We start from the raw sequence: 17,669 nt of genomic DNA, 5'->3' as shown, positions 1-17,669 counted from the left end.
CTAAAACGCGCATTCTAAACCTAAACCCTACACCAAAAACTTCGACCGCTCCAACGCCCAAAGCCACAACAAAACAAGGAATCAAAGGTGATAATCCTAATAAGATCTTATCATACCACAAACAATTATTATTTTTTTTTACTGACATCCAGCAAAAGGCAAACAAAAAAAACAAAAATATTCATAGGACCAATAGTTTAACTGGTTTGTCTGAAACTGAAACTCAGAATACTGAAAATTTCAGAGCACTTGCAAAGCACTGCTTGCTTGCTTCTGCATCGGGCAAAGACTGAGGATATGGCGTCGGTCATGCGCATTTCGCTTTAATACGCCGGGCTGACGCCAGATCGCGCCCCATGAGCGACCCGGCTCAGCCTACTTATGGTATCGGGCCGCGAGAGACAGCCGACCCACCCATAAGTTATGACTGCAGCAATGTGAGATGAAGAACATCATGTTACATCAAGCTGTAGCCTGGAAATAGAGGTATAAGCAGAAAAAGAGTTCTGAAATACTGAAGAAGCACCAATGTTGAACTACAGCAAGACACTTTTGTATCTTTCTAGGTAGCATCTAACTAGAAAGACAGGGGTGACGTACATTTAGAATTACCCTGTGCTAATTTTTATTGCAATTTATTTTGTTTTCCACATACCTAGGCATGATACTGCAAGGTCGGTGCATCATTGCTGCATTAATCAATTGAAAAAAAAAAGAGATAACTGGACTATATTTCCTCAGTTTTTATGCAGACTGACAATACAATCTAAAAGTGAAACACACGAGCTTTACTTCTTGGAGAATCATTCACCAAACCATGACTTATTCGGGTACCCGCATGGCACAGAAAGCAAAACAGCTAATGCACTGCATGATAGCATTGCTCTTACTATGTACTGGAGAGCATGTATTTATTGAAAAGAGATGTCAGCTGTGACAGGCTGTGTCACCTAGCGAGGGTCTGGGTGCGCTAAGGTATCCACACCTTCCTGCTCACCATAGCCTGTCAACCACAATCGGCCCACAGCAGCAGTGTAAATGTGTATGTGGTTAGTTACTTTTGCATGTAAGAAAGCAATTTGTGCTTGTGTATTTGGCTGAGCTGCTTCTCACCAGTGTACATTGCTGGCATCATGCATACAGCTGCCGGTAACACACACACACACAGACACAGACACACAGACACACACACACACACACACACACACACCTTAAGCAAAAAGGTACCTGCCAGCAATCCACAGAACTCCAATCACTCTGCAGTTATGGATTAACTCCATGGCTAAAGTAAACGGCAGTCTCCAAGTATTCATACAAAAGTAAATCAACAGAAGTAAATCTGCCCGCAAATGGCATTAAAATGAAAGCAAAATGCCATGGCTTAAAAGTAAAATCTGCCCTGACTCTGTAAGGCTTAAAAGTAAAATCTGCCTGGACTTGGCAAAATGGCAAAGCTTAAAAGTAAAATCTGCCTGGACTCGGCAAAACGGCAACTCCATAACTGACAGTCTCAGACAGTATTCAAACAGATGCGTGTGCACGTCTGAGCTTAATTCCGACAGGCTAATGAAGCGTCAGCTCTGAAACAGCTAAATCTAAAAAAATAGATTAAAAAAATCGGAATTAAAGGGGTGCCACTCGGGAATCATGGCACCCTTTCATTTGGACCCCAAAACTCGGTAAAAACCGAGTAATTCGGGATGGTTGTGAGGTCTGATTGGGAGTGGTAGGCAGAGAAGTTGTGTTACAGCTGGAAGGTATGAGTGTTTGAATGGTTTCAACAGAGTGTTTATTGTGAAGAGTAGCAGTTTCTAGAGGAGATATATTTGAGTAAGGGCAGGGAGTTGAGGGGCAGCCTGGAGAGAGAAGTTTGTTAATAGTATACCAGGTGGTGATGCTGCGGTAGCGTTGTCACCTCATAGCAAGATGTTGCCCCATTCGATTCTCAGCTAGAGCGTCTTCTGTGTGGAGGCATACGTGAATGGGGCATACCTTCGTTGAAGGTTGTGCGCCAGGGCTGGTAACCCGGTACGTAAAAATCCACTACCAATCATTAGCGGACCGGAGTTCTGCTGTGGCGACCCCTAACCGGGAAAAGCCGAAAGACACAAACAAGTATACCAGAACTTGTGAGGTTGGATTTGTTATTGAATTGGGCAGAGTTATAAAAGGACTTTTCATCATTATTGTTTTTTTTTTTTTTTGTTAGATTTCTGACGTGTCTATAATTATGTAGCAGAGGTAATTCCTTTGTTTTGATCCCGGCTTTCCGAGCTCTATCTCTTTCTAGCATAAGTGACTTAGCTTCTTTTGAGAACCAGGGAACATAATTGGGTTTTATTCTAACCTTCCTAGAGGGAGCAAGGGAGTCCAGGGTATTCTGGAAGATGCTACTGAACCTAGTAAATGCGTCATTGAGAGGGATTTGGTTAAGGCTGGAACGGTCAATGGCGGATAGAATAGAGCTGAATTGGACTACATTAAAATTAGAGAGTTTTCGGCAATCTCTATAAAGGTGGGATTTGGGGGGGTGGATGGTGCATCCAAGGACCAAGGTGGAGAGGTGGTCGTTAAGTTGGTCTGGTAGGGTAGTGGGGTTGTGGTAGTGGTGAGGGGAGTTGGTGAGTATCCAGTCAATTATTGAGCCGGAAGATGAGTTTTTAGGGAGGTGGGTGGGTGAAGATATCAATCTAGGTTAACATCGCCTAAGATGAGGGTTTCATAGGGAATATTGTGGGAAAACCAGGATAAGATATTCTCTAAAGTGGATGAATTGTTTCCAGGAGAGAGATAGATAGCGGCAACAGCTAATTTTTTTGAGAGGGTTAAGGTGGCAATTAAGGCCAAAAAAATGCCTAATTAATTGTTGTTGCTGTGTCTTTCAGCTTTTCCCAGTTAGGGGTCGCCACAGTGGAACTCCGGTCCGCTAATGATTGGGAGTTGATTTTACGTGCCGAGTTACCAGCCCTGACGCACAACCTTCAACAAAGGTACGCCCTTTCACGCATGTCTCCATGCAGAAGACGCTCTAGCAGCGTCTTACTGTGAGGCGACAACGCTACTGCAGCACCATAATGTCTAAAAAATTTTTAATGCTATAAAATCATAAGGTTGGATAAAAAATGACCACATGACATCTCTATTGTCATTCTTTTTGTTTTAAACCTTTATTAAACGATCACGTAGGACACAGGCAAACATGCAGTAACAGAAAAGAAAACAAACCATATTAACATTTTTCCATTTACATACATTACACATGACATATCTTTTCTTTCTTTGCAGCTATCATCAGTCCCACACTGCATACATTGCTGAATTCATGCCTTCCTTTAAACACCACTTCTTCTCCTGAACATTATTTGTCATGTATTGTTCCCACAATTTCCATTTATTTCTATGTAATTTGCTCCTTCCCTTTTCTAAAGATCCCTCTTCTACTTCTTTTATCTCTTTTAAAATATTCACTATTTAAAATACAGTCAGTTTAGACTTTGATTTCTATATTCTAGAAATTAGTTTTTTTGGCAGCCAACAGAATTAAACTTAAGGCCTTACTATATTCTAGGAAATTCAGATTCTGTTTCCCACCTCAAAAAATAATTTCCTTGGTTACAGTCATTTATTCACCCATTATTTCTGATATTGTACACTGTAGGGAATTTAAAACAAATCTGTCAACTCATTACACTCCCAATACATATATTCCCAGGCACCTCTTTCTTCCCCATCACACATTCAACATTTGCTGTCGACATGAGGAAAAATTCTTAGAAGTCTTCTTGGGGTATAAAAACCCTAAGCAAATACTTCCAAAGAAGGATCCTAAGCCTTCTCAACTTTGTTGCATACGTGGGAGCCATACATATGTCCTTCGATTGTTCTCTTGTAAATTACTTTTTCAGTCTCTCTTCTCAATCTTTTCTAACTTCCACTGATTGATTTTTCAAGTTATAATGCTATATTTTACATGCCCTACTAATTATCCCCTTTTAACAGCAGCCTTTGTTCTAGATTCAACTAAAAACTCCACCAGAACAGGCCTTTCACTTATGATTTCACTATCCCTTTCTCTTTGCTTGTACTCTGACATCAAGTCCTGATAGGGAAGGCAGCCTCCAGCCTGCAGTCCAAATGTATCCTTGGCCTCATCCCACTCTATTATCTTTCTATCTGTAGTTATTTGCTCCCAGTACCTTGGTGGCCAGTTTTCTCCAGTAAATTCCAGATCCCTCTTGCCTATTTTATGTATCCCTATTTGCAGTCATCCCTATTGGCAAAACCTTTCTCCATTCGTGTGTTGGCTTAGTTCTTAGAATCCCTTCTGCTACTTTACAAATATAATATTCTGTATAGTTGCTTTTATTCTCCTTAGGGATCTGCATACAAAACTTGACTCTATTCCTGCAGCTTCCCTCTTTCATTCCAAAAAGATCTGAAACTGTCTCAAAATGTTCCACTACACTGAGATGTCCTTTTCTGGATTTATCAAGCACAAAATGTCATCATCAGCAAATAAAGCCAACTTTTCCTGATTACCATACCAATTATATCCTTGCATTTCTGAGTCTCTTATTTTCTTTGCCAATAGTTCTAAATATAACACAAAAACAAAGGGGAAGGAGGACACCTCTGTCTGGTTCCACTGTACAAACACAACTTATTAGAGAGGAACCCTCCCACTTTAATAATTGAGTCTGATCCTTCATATATCCTCATAACTATCCGTATTATTGTACCAGGGAAAGCAAATACTTCCATTGCCCTACTCATAAGATTGTAGCTTGCTCTGCTGAATGCTTTCAATGCATCAAAACTCACCAATAGCCGTATTTTGTCATATTCTGCATCCCTCTGGATCATCATTATTGTATTAACACTGTCAAATGTTTGCCTCCTCTCCAGAAAACCACATTGCTCCATATCTAGCAACTTTGGCAACACCTTTATCATTCCTTTAGCTAGTACAGACAAACACTTTACAATCAATGTTTAAAATTCAAACGGGTATATATGAAACTAGGTCTGATAGGTCTTTACCATCCTTGGGTAATACAGCCAGCACAGCTTTCCTGTAAGATATTTGTGCTTCCCCTCCTTTTAAAATACTGTTAAACAAAACCTTCCAGGTCGTTTATCACCTTCTTCCCTTTTAACTTCCAACCTTCCACAGGAATATCATCTGTTCTTGGATACTGTCCTGAAGATTAGTTACACATCACCGTTTTTATCATGTTGCCTCCTACCTTACCTGTTAGTGGTCGAGCCTCATCTACCTCCAGCCTTGGCATAATTAAGTCTTCCATAAATATTTCAGCTGTGTTCTTTGCTGATTTCCACATTTTTCTGCTTTATATAAATGTTCATAAAATTTCAGAAATACCTCCAATACATTTACAGGATCTCTGGTTATTTTTCTTGTTATATGCTCCCTAAGTTTGGCAACAATCCTTTCTACTTTCTGTTGCCCATGTTGTTGCACTAAAAGTGTACACTATAAGAGCCTCAGATTTGCACTGGGTATAGATGTAGAGCAAAGCATGTAAAAATATCTTAATTTGCAGGTGACATATTGATTCCGCTGGAGAATCTTTGCCCTGGAACTGGTATGTTTTTTTGGCCCGATAACCAAATTTAACATGGTTTGGGGGTATAAACTGATGAATTAAAAACAAAGGTAATATCTATAAATGATATGACTACTCATGGGTTACTAACTCATTATGCACTTTTGAGGTCCCAAATAAATTAAAATATTTGAGAGGTTGGTTGACAGACACATATTCTGACTCCTGGGAATTGACTCAAATAAAGTTAGGTGAGAAGGTGTTGAACTTTTTTTTTCACAGGTGGAAGGAACTTAGATTAGATTTAGACCTGAAAGCTCAGGTTTTATAATTATTTGCCCTTCACCAAATCCTATATATAAGGCAAGCACCCGTAAGCTTACCAAAAAGCTTCTAGAGTATATAAAAAATAGATCTTGGTGTCTACTTGGGAGACTCAAAGTGTCCTAAAACCAAGTCTAGTGTGGAGTGGGTGAGAATAGCAAGTCATGCATCAGAGCTTGAGAGGGGATTAATAGAGAGAGCCTATAGGGCACTGTTTGATCTTAAGGCAGGGGAAATGGACTGGTTCAAAAAGGCTGGGAGAGTCTGCTCCATAAGTAGTACAAAAGAGCAGACTGGGAACAGATCCATGCACTGCTAAGATATTCCACAAATACAAGAAAGTTCCAGATTTTTGTGTGGTACTGCCTTTATTGGCATTTTTGTACACTGGTCAGATTGCAACGTACTTTCAGGGGTCAGCGAAGATAGTTGAGGATGTAATCAGGGGTTTAAGAGGCTGGTTGCATACTTTCTGGGGATGCCTGGTATTGGATCAATTAATGGAGGCTGTTCTGAGGATAGCAGAGACATTTCTGAGAGAGTGTCACTTCAGGTTCAGCAAGACGTACTTCTTGTTAGGGTACAATAAAGATGATAAGATATGAGTTATGAGTAAAGTGTTGATTTATATAGTGCTGTTGGACAAAAACGTGCTGGCTAGGAAAGGAAGCCAAAGAAAATGATTACCATAAGGAGCTGGAAGATCTTGTTTCTGACCTAATAGAGTTAGAACAGACAGTCCACTGTGGAACGGAAGGCAGAGATTTAACAAAAAAGAATTCCAATGGTTTCAGTATATAGAAGGGAATGTGGCAGAAAGTAATTGAAGGGTAAAGTACTGTTAAGCAGACAGGCACAGCACCTTTGGAGTAGTTGGGGATTAGGCTCTGAGCTATGACTGGGTTATGCAAATGATTTTAATTTGAGACTAAATAAGGAACATGTTCAAGTGCTCAATCACATAGATGAATAAAAACCAGTTTTTGCATGTCTGTGGTACCTGTTACTTTGTGATTGTTTCAAGGTTTGTGAATAATTTAATGTAGTAGTCTCTCTCTCTTGTTTGAGTTTTATGGTGTTAATTGAAGCTGCTTCTTGTTTTTTTCCTTTCTTTAATTAATAAAAAGTGGATAATGATAAAAAAAAAAACTTCAAAATTTCCAACTAATTTAAACACACAAAAATCGATAAATTCAAAGAAGCAAACATAAAACAGACATCAGGTTAACAAAAGAAAGAATGCAAGTAAGCCTGCTAAAATGAACAAATCTCAGACGTTTTAAGCAATTAAGCAGTCAAGTTCCCAACTGAACTTTTAACCATTGAATAACTAAGAACCCATCAAAATGGTGCCTGCCACAGATTATAACTGCCTGTAAACAAAGTATCAGATAGTTAAAGGTACTTTTCTGACAAGAAGGAGAAAGTACAGTTATGTACACTTACCATAAATGTAGATGTTCGAGTGTATTCACTTTTGCAGTCATCACATTTGGGTTATCTGCCCGCAGGTAGCCCTCAGCCAGCCTGAATACCAGAGTATTGGATTCCTGCTTCGGATGCTGTCTCTTCTTCCAAGACGTCAAGTTGTCAGGGGTATAAAACATAAAGTAGATGCTATTACATCAGTTTTTCTTGCCCCAGATGTAAGGTGCCCCCAAAATGGGAAGCAACTGTATGGCATGATACACCCCCATCAAAAAGCAAACACACCAGAAAGCTTAATTACACCAAACAAGAAGAAGAGGTAGAGCCAAGAGAAGTCAGGGGGATGGAGGGAGGGTAACCAGGACTGCAACAGTGAATACACTTGAACATCTACATTTATGGTAGGTACACAAAGTACAGTCCATTAGGGGAAGGAGGGAGGAAGGAGGGGACTGTGACTGCAGCTGTCATTCATCTACATTTATGAGGGGATTAAAAAACTGTACTATGTGTTCATCGTGCATACAGCTGCAGTCAAACCCCTGAGAAGGTAGCTGTGGGCTTGTGAGAGGATGAGATCTGATGGTACAGCCAGCTTACATGAAAAGAGTAACAAAAGCTTTATTACAGTGGCTATCCATTTTGAGATGGTCTGTTTGGAAATAGGCTTCCTTGAGCACCTCTGATTTTTCCAGAGACAAATTTTTCTAGTAGAAGGACTTCTGGGCTTCCAAGTAAAGGACTTCTGACGCCTTGAAAATGACATCATCCTGAATTTCCTTGAATCTCATCCTGCATTTTTAATGAATCCTCCATTTTGACTGTAGAATTTGTTACGAGTGGTGAGTGATCCAGTGAAGTTGTGCTGAGGAGGCAAGTCCTCCTAGAGGGGAAAGATCCCATGAAGGGTGGTGTCATGCTCTCCTGAGCAGGCCTGGATACCAGTGTTGTCTTGGCCAGTCTGGAGCAATGAGAATCATCTTTGGTCTGCATACTGAAAGCAGAGGCAGCAGGTAAAAAGGTGGAAACTGCAACTGAAGAGAAACTGTTGCTTACTAGCAGCCTTTCCAGGCTGGTGGATGTATGAAGGTCCTTGAGCTTGATTTTAATTTTTGGTATTGGCTGTTTCTGTGGGTGGAGATCTATGTCTGGCTTCCCCATTGCAGATATCTGGAAAAGAAGACTTGAGGTTTCAACTTCCATTGTCTGCTCATATTTCTGCTCAGTCAGGTTGTCTTCCAGCGTGTTTTTTGCCTGGCAGGAACTGACTGTGAAGTTGGCCATGTTCCAGCATAGCTGCATTTACTGCTCAGGATAGGATATGGGTCTGTTTCCTCCCTGTTGTACCACATCACACTGGTGTTGGGTCTGTTATTATCTATCAATATGGCCTGGATAGTGGGTCTTTTGAAAAGCCAATAAGCATTTAGTACTGCTAGCATTTTCCTTTTGACTGATGTGTAGGTGCTTTTCTTTTGTCGGGCCTACAAAGAGAACACAGAGGGAATGGAAATCCTATGCGGTATTTGCTTCCCTCCATGAATGCAATTATTAACTTTGTCTGACATCGACAGGAGGCAAGAAATGTTTCCCCAATGGGGGGGTTTAGCTTTCAAAAAGTTTTATTTATACCGCGTGCGCTGGCGTCAGGAAAGTGGCGACATCTGACCTTAGGACCTAGACTTTGGAATGTATGCACGATGAACATCTGTACTATGGTTCTTTGTGTTTCACTGTTGCAGTCATCACACTTGGGTTGATTCCCAAAGCTAAGGAAGGGAGGAGGAGGTTAGAGAGCATTAGGGCCAGCTATTGAGCCCTGCAAGACTGCAGTGGCAAAGCCAGTTCTGGATTTTGAAAAAACAGGCATGTGGTAATGCTTGGTGAAGGAATGTACAGAGCTCCAGGTAACAGCTTCTAGGATGTCCCTGGTAGGGACTCCTCTGAGAAAGACTGTAAAGGTAGATGCAGCCCTGGTGGAATGTGATCGTATCCCCTGTGGGGTAGGTTTTCCATGGTGCTTATAGCAGAAATGAATGCAATGGGCTATCCATTTAGAAATGGTTTGTTTTGAAATAGCCTTCCCCTCTGCTCCTGCAGAAAAGCCAACTAGCAGCAGTTCAGATTTCCTGAGAGACTTAGTCCTGTCCAAATAAAATCTAGGTTGTCTGTGCAAGTCCAAAGAGTGCAGTATTCGTTCTCCTTTGTTTTGTGGATTTGGGAAAAAGGTGGGCAAATGAATGGACTGATTTAGGGTCACACTAGACATCACCTTGGGCATAAAGGAAGGATTGGTCCTGAGGGAAACCCTGTCTGCAAGGAAGATAATGAAGGGCTCCACTGCCATGAGGGCCTGTAATTCAGACAGTCTTCTTGCTGAAGTGATGGCTAGAAGGAAGGCTGTTTTCCAAGAAAGGAATTTCAACTCTGCAGTTGCAGCTGGCTCAAAGGGAGGGACAGTGAGCTTTTCCAATACAAAGTTAAGGTCCCAGGCTGGAGTAGGGGATCTCCTGGGCGGTCTTTAATTTTTGGCCCCTCTGAGGAATTGCTTTAGCAGGGGGTGAGAGAAGAGGGGTGGTTCAGTATTATAATGTGCTGAAATGGCAGAGGCATGAATTTTAATTGATGAGAAGGATAGGCCCTTGTGGAGCATTTCTGTTAAGTACTGAAGTATATGAGGTAAGCTGGGCACCGTTGTGCCCATCCCCTGAATATGGCTCCAGGAACAGTATCTTTTCCACTTCTCAGCTTAGGATTTTCTAGTACTAGGCCTCCTTGCCTCCAGAATGACATCCAGCACCTGCTTAATGAGGTGCTATGGGAGAGCTCAAGGAATTAGCCAGGCTGCAAGGTTCAGGGTTTGAAGTTGAGGCTGCAGAATCTGGCCCGCCTGCTGGGACAGCAGGGAAGGGTCTGAGGTAGGTGCCATGGTTCCAGCAGTGTCATACTGTGCAAGAGGGGGTAACAATGCTGGCATTGCCAGTCGGGTGCAATCAGTATTGTCCTTGGCTTGTCCTGTCTGATCTTTAGAAGAACCTTCGAGAGGACAGGCAGAGGGGGAAAAGCATAAACTGAGAGGCTTTCCCAGGTAAAGGAAAGGGCATCCACTTTCCAAGCTTGACTGTGGGAAGTCCTTATGCAGAATTTGTCCAATTGGTAGTTCTGAGGGGAGGCAAACAGGCCCATCTCTGGAGTCCCCCATTTGTTCCTCAAAAGGTTGAACATTTTTGGTACCAGTTTCCATTCGTATGGGTCCATGAGATTTCTGCTTAGGTCGTCTGCCAGAGAGTTTAGCTTGCCTGGCAGGAATTGAGCCTATAAGTGCACTTGGTAGCTCAAGGCTGTGTTCCACAGAGCCATGGCTAGTCTGCAGAGTGGGTACAAGTGGGTTCCCCCTGCTTGTTTATGTATCACATAACTGTGGTGTTGTCTGTCTTTACCAATAATTGTCCTGGAAGGATGTGGTCCTTGAAGGCTGCCATGGAATTTTGTACAGCTAACATTTCTTTTTGGTTGATATGCAGGTGCATCTGTCTTGGGTTCCATTTGCCTTGAATGTACTGCCCTGCCAAGTGAGCCCCCCATGCATAGTCTGATGAGTCTGTTGTTAGGGTTTGGGCGGCAGGGGGTAGAGTGAAAGGGAGCCCCTTGCTGTGGTAGCAGGTCTCTGCCCACCAAAGGAACTCTGTCTCTATACAAGGAATGATAGGAATCATTGATTCCAGGTCCTGGGAATGTTGACACCATAGGCTTTTTAGATACCACTGTAGTTTCCTCACATGCAGTCTTGCATATGGAATTAGTAGAATGCAAGAGGCCATGAACCCCAGGGGTTGCAGAATTTTCCTTGCAGATAGCTGGGTCTTTGTGCCCAGTAGTTTGAAGTAGGTTGTCAAATAAACTTGTTTCTCTGGAGTGAGAAAAGCCATCTGGGAAGTTGTGTTCAAGCTTGCTCCCAGGAATACAATCTGTTGGCAGGGTACTAGATGAGATTTATTTTCGTTTATGGTGCATCCCAGTGAGGTTAGAAGTTTCTTTACGAATGCCAGATGTTTTAATAGCAAGTCCTGGCTTTCTGCCTGAATCAGACAATCGTCAAAGTATGGGTATATTTGAATATTTCTCTGCCTGCAAAATGCAATGGCTGGAGCTAGACACTTTGTGAATAACCAGGGCGCAGTAGATAAGCCAAAGGGAAGTGCAGAGAACTGATAATGCATGGAGCCTGCCCTGAAGCATATGTATTTCCTGCAAGATTCCCTTATTGGAATGTGCAGGTAAGCTTCCTTTAAGTCTAAGGTTGCCAACCAGGCATCTTTGCCTAGCATAGGAAGCAGCTATTGAAGTGTTAACATTTTGAATTCTGGGATTACCAAAAAGGTGTTTAGCATAGAGAGGTCCAGGATAGGATGCCAAGAGCTGTCTTTTCTGGGTACCAGGAAAAGTCTTGAATAAAAACCTTGTCCCCATTCTTCTGCTGGGACAGGTTGAATAGCCCTGATACTCAGAAGAGAGAGAACCTGCTGTAGAGCCTCTGCCCACTGATTTGGGGGTAGGTCTGGCCAACTATTTGGGGTTGGTAGGGTGTAGAAGTGGAATCTGTATCCTTGGGGAAACTATATTGAAAACCCATTTGTCCTGGGTAATGAGTTCCCAGTTTTTTGCATGCAGGGCGAGCTTTCCTCCTAAGGGAGCAGGCAGTTGAGCAGGGCTTGGAAGGGTTAAGGTTAAGTCATTGTGCCATTTTTCCGTAGGGGGTGCCTTACTACTCCCTGCTTTGGAAGTGGGAGCCCCCCACTGTTTGGGCCTGTACGTAGCCTGAGATTGTAACCTAGGTGGTCTGCTGTTCCTGGGCTTGGACTGTGAAGGCCTGGAAGAGGCCGGAAAGGACCAGTTATTTGAAGGCCAATGCCTACTAAATCTGGGAGGCTGTACTTGCAGGAAATCTTTAACAGTTTGCAGAGATTTAGCTTTTTCCTCCATCTTTTTGAGGACTTCTGCTTTGTTGCCAAACAGGCGGTCTTGGTTTAAGGGAGCATCCCGTAATTTAGCTTTAACTCAATCTGGCAAGTTTTGTTCCTTAAGCCAAGCATGCCTTCTAAGTACAGACCCAGTGACAGCAGCCCTGCAAGATGCTTCTAAAGAATCATAACCACATTGCAAAGTATGTCTATCAACTTGTTCTGCAGAATGCATTAAATCCTGTAATTCTTTGTGTTCAGCACAGTCAGGAATCAACATCATTTTCTGTTTAAGTAACCCCATATGCTGCTGGTACTTTAACATGTGAAGCTGGCAATTTAAAGCCCTAATGACCAAAGTAGCAAAAGTATATACCTTCTTACCCCATCTGTCCAAGGCTCTAGAATATCTATCAGAAGGGGTAGGGTTTTTAGCAGCAGTAGCCTTAATGCCCTTTGGTCCTTGGGAAATGGTCTCTGGATCCGCAGTAGGATTCTTGAAGAGGAACTTGCAAGAGTCAGGTACTCTGTAATACCTGTTAGGTTTTCTGAGAGCTGGAGGTAAAGTGTCTTGGGAAATGCTAGATTCCAAGAAAGCATCATCTACAATGTCCAGAACAGGAGGGATAGCTAAAGGCCTGTGTTGAGGGAGGAATAAGAATTCCCTAAGCCTCTTTTTGGAGTCAGAGTAATCCTGGCTTTCCCAGCGGAAATCCTCCCTAAGAGTGTGCAAGTTTTCACCAAAAGAAAAATCTTCTGGAGGAGAAGCAGCGGGAATGGAATCCTCTGCATCAGAATCCTCATAGGTAGATAAGAGCAAGTCCTGGTAATCAGAAGAAACAGAAATATCAGATTCCTGATCAGAAGAACCAGAAGGAAAATCAGTTCTAGGTCTCTTAGAGGGGGAAGGTGGCTTTCCCTAATTAAGGTAACAAGGTCTTCAGCCATTCTAAGTATTTGTTTTTTAGGCATATGGGCCTGAGCATGCGGTCTGGATGTCAGTTTTCTAGGCGTGGGGTGAGTTTTGGGCCTGGATGGAAGAAGATGGCATCGGTTTAAAATACAAGTCTGTAGGCCCTGAATACACCCTCAGAAGCCAGTGCCTGCACAGCGGCTCCAGACCCATCCAAGGTAGAGACATCCGCAGGTTCCATAGTTGAAGAAGCATCTCGCGGCATACCGTACTCCACATGGGTCTCAGTAGAGGCCTGCGAATCTGAGGTAGCTGGTATCAGGGGCTGCGAAAGCGCCTCACTGAGTACCGGCGTACTGGCAACTAGCTTAACGGAAGCGTCGTCAGCAGTTTTGGACCTATGCGGTCTGTCTCTGTCCTTATCCTTAATTTTCTTTGGAATATCGGTAGTCGGATGGCTTACCGAAGCCATTTCTAGATAGTTATGCCAAGTACCAAAATAATTTGCTGCAAATATAGCCCAAAGACGAATAGTTCAGGGGTTGAACAAGGCACAAAACCGACAGCGAGGGACGTCGTGGTCTGGGCCTAAGCAAGGAATGCAGTATGAATGAAAACCTTTATGAGGTATTTGCTTTCCACAGGTAATACAATTGTTAACTTTTACTGACATTGGTTAAGAGCAAGAAAAAGTTTCCCAATGGGGTATTAGCTTTTAAGATTTTGGTTCTGAAACTCGAAAACGAAAATTTCAGGAGTCGGCCGACCGGCACTTGTGAACTGCTTCTGCTTCGGGGCACTGCGTGGCAAGAAAGACTGATGTAATGGCATTGGCTGCAATGTTTTATACCCCTGACGACCTGACGTCATGGAAGAAGAGACAGCATCCAATGCAGGAATCCAAGACTCTGGTATTCAGGCTGGCTGAGGGCTACTTGCAGGCAGACAACCCAAATGTGATGACTGTAACAGTGAAACACGAAGAACATCCTCTTTCACTTAGCAAACTACAGCAAATGGAAGTGTTTACTGGTGGCTTCAGTTACATCCAGGATTTCAGTCAGAAGGTCTGGTGAGAAGTGCAGCCCTAATCAAATGCCGAGTTTGATGTCACCCAAACATGCTGTGAGCAGCAATGGTATTTCTGTGCTGTCAGGGACCTGGGGGGTCAGGAACTATACCTTCTTAACTACAAGTTTTCATCTCTGAAATTTGCCAGCAAGAACAGAATCCTAGGGAATGAATGAAAGCTGTAAAGAAATGTTCTTCATAATAGAAGGGAGAAAGCATCCTTGAGCAACTCCCCTTTGCCTTGGTAAATCATGCAGAACTGGCAGAGGACTACATACTCTCAAGAGGAAAAAGGCTGACATCCAAGACACTCCATCTGTGGTAGACCCCAATCAAACAATACTTTACTCTTATTTCCAAGCAGGAACTGTAACTGTAACTAAGGGAGTCTGTCAGCATATTCACTTCTCAGGATGTGAACAGCTGTGAGGTCGATGCCGTGGTCTAAGCCCCATGACCAAACCAACACCTCCCTGCAGAGGGGTTAAAATTGTGAGTGCCTGCTCATTTTCATACCTCATTATAGTCTGATTGTCTAACCAGAGTAGTAGACAACAGTCTCAATTTCTTCTTTTGAGCAGGAAGTGCAAGAAAATCCAATCCTCTTTTCCTCATGGCTCCACAAAACTTGAACCAGGAGTGTGCCCAGATGGGTTCCCTACCTCCTTGTTGAATATCTGTTACAGTCTATAATAGGGTCAGAATCACCTGAAGGGAATTGTTGAAGTGATAGAGCACAAGAAGTCTCTTCTAATAGGTTTCTGCCACCACAGACAAGACATGGTGAACAGTCTGGACATACAGGACAGATCAAATTGCTCGGAACGTTGTGTTTACATGAAGTGAAATGAAGAAAACTTTTGTATGGACTCCATAAGCTTAAGTGCCAAAAGGTATCTATCCTGTACAGTAACATAATCCAGGAAGAAGAAGTGACATAGTGCCAAAAAGGCATGTATCATGCCCACTGACACCATACAGGCAGAAGAGGCATAATGCTCTGGAGAATTACCTTTCAGAACATTACATAAAGGATGCTCTAAATGAAGATGCTAATGTCCACGATGTGAAGGAACTACCTCATCCCATTCAGAATGAATACAAGACTACAAAAGAAACTTCTTAACAAAGGAGGAACAAAAGCTCTGCAAGAGACAGACTGGTCTTCTTATACAGTTCTTGATGGAGGGGAATCTAATAGCTCCAATACACAGTCATTTAAGATCTAGTTGGGTATCTTCAAGGTTGCTGTCATGGTCCTCCAAGTTATGCAAACATGAAGAACTGGTCTTCCATAAGCAGTCCCGAGGGATTGCTATAACACCTTCTGCAACATTTTCCACCTGGGAGTCACAGAACAGGGGGGGTTGGAAGGGCCAAGGTTGCCTCTTACTTGGTCAACTATCCTATACTATTCAACTATCTTATTCTAAAAGTTATTTTTTTCTTGGGCAAATATCCTGATGTTGAAGAGAAAGTGGTCTGGGGATGCCACAGAGAACTACTGTACAAGCTTCCTGTTTTGCATGTTTTCAGAAAAAGCCCTTCAAATCCTACCTGAAGAGTACGGCTCTGTAAAAGGGGCATCCAAAATGTCCAGTCATAAAGGATGAATGCCTGAGCCACATTCTCCAACAAAAAAATATCCCAGATGATGCAGCCCTAACTACAGCATTTAAGCAGTCAAAATTATAGTGGATTACATGAAAGGTTATATATGAAGCCATCATAAGTGTCTTCCTCAGAGACTTCCTTATCCCAGAATTATGGAGTTATGTAAGCTTTTCCAGATCCTGGTCCACTAAGAAAGACATAAAATGTGATTGGGGACAGAAAAAGTGTAATGCCTAAACATCTAAAGTGGCAGAAAATATCACCCTCTTGTCTACCCTATCCACAGCTTTCAGCTCCTCATCTGGCAGCAAGGCAGAAGGGTGCTGGGTTCTCACAGACCTATGCTTCACTACAGAAACTTTTAGTTATGTACTTACCATAACGATAGATGTATGGGCTCCATCTCACCTACATTCATTACTGACGGGCTCGGAGCCGATTCTCGGCTCCGACTCGGCCGCTATAACTAGCATGAAGTCTCTCATTGGCTGGGCCAACCCTGTATCCCAGGATGCATCACGCCCAAACCCCCAGATCTTGTTTGCCCCAATATTATCTTGGCACACACACCACACAACAAGGATATATAGGTAAGAGGAGAGAAAAAATAATATCCTCAGAGGGATCAGAATACAAGTTTCCTCCAAGTCCAACAGGTAGGGGAAGGAGGGTGCAGAATGTAGGCGAGATGGATCCCATACATCTATCGTTATGGTAAGTACATAACTAAAAGATGTAATGTGATCCTATCTCGCCTACATTCATTACTGACGGGACAGCGTCCCTAGCACCTAAATCCTGGGAGGCTCACTGGAAAACACTCCTGAGCACTGTGGAACCGAAGGAAGCCCGACCTCTAGAGGCCACGTCCAGTTTGTAATGAGAAATAAAGGTATGTGGAGAAGTCCAAGTAGCCGCTGCACATATCTCATCTATGGATAGTCTAGCATGAAAAGCCACTGAAGTTGACATAGCCCTGGTAGAATGCGCCTTAACTGGAAAGGTAAGATCCCTACCCGCTAATGCATAAATAAATGAGATGCAGTCCCTAATCCACTTAGCTATGATGCCCTTAGTTACAGAACTGCCAATTCTATTGTCCGAAAAGGACACAAACAACTGATCTGATTTCCTCTCCTGTTGTGTCCTATTTAAATAAAACCTCAGTTGTCTATGCACATCCAACTGGTGAAATTTGTATTCCGCTTTGTTGGAAAATCGTGGAAAAAAGACCGGAAGCTCAATAGACTGGTGAAGACAAAGGGCAGAAGAGACCTTAGGGAGAAAGGAAGGATTAAGTCTCATTGATACTCTGTCCTGATGAAAAATCAAATAAGGAGGTTTAACAGAAAGGGCTTTAAGCTCCAATACCCTTCTGGCTGACATTATGGCTACCAAAAAGGCAGTCTTCCATGACAAAAATTTCAATTCGCAAGAGGCTGCCAACTCAAAGGGAGAAGACGTTAAAGCTGTGAGCACCACATTTAAATCCCATGGCAAAACGGGTTGCGAAATCGGGGGGCGAAGCAACCAGGCTCCTTTCAGGAAAGCTTTACACAGCTTTTGACCCATGAGGGAGGGCTTGTGTGCAACATGATAATTGGAGATCGCTGCCAACTGCACCTTTATAGTGGAGGCAGCCGAACCCTGTCTAAACAGTGTTGCTAAGAAATCTAACACCGCTGACACAGGGGCTGTAAGGGGATCAAGATCATGTTGCTGAGCCCAAATTGCAAATCTCTTCCATTTACTAGAGTATGTTTTCCTAGTAGAAGACTTGTGGGAGGAGGA

At 42.8% G+C, this 17,669-nt stretch overlaps 1 protein-coding gene across 1 annotated transcript in view; it reads right to left on the bottom strand.

Annotated features, from left to right (window-relative positions):
* POLH (DNA polymerase eta) overlaps positions 1-17,669 on the bottom strand; it is a 650,423-nt gene that overhangs the window by 166,065 nt on the left and 466,689 nt on the right. The window lies entirely within an intron of this gene.

This window comes from Protopterus annectens, chromosome 1.part0 (genome assembly GCF_019279795.1).
Source record: "Protopterus annectens isolate FY-2018-M chromosome 1.part0, PAN1.0, whole genome shotgun sequence".
Lineage (NCBI taxonomy): Eukaryota > Metazoa > Chordata > Ceratodontiformes > Protopteridae > Protopterus > Protopterus annectens.
This window is presented reverse-complemented; position numbering and strand designations above follow the sequence as displayed.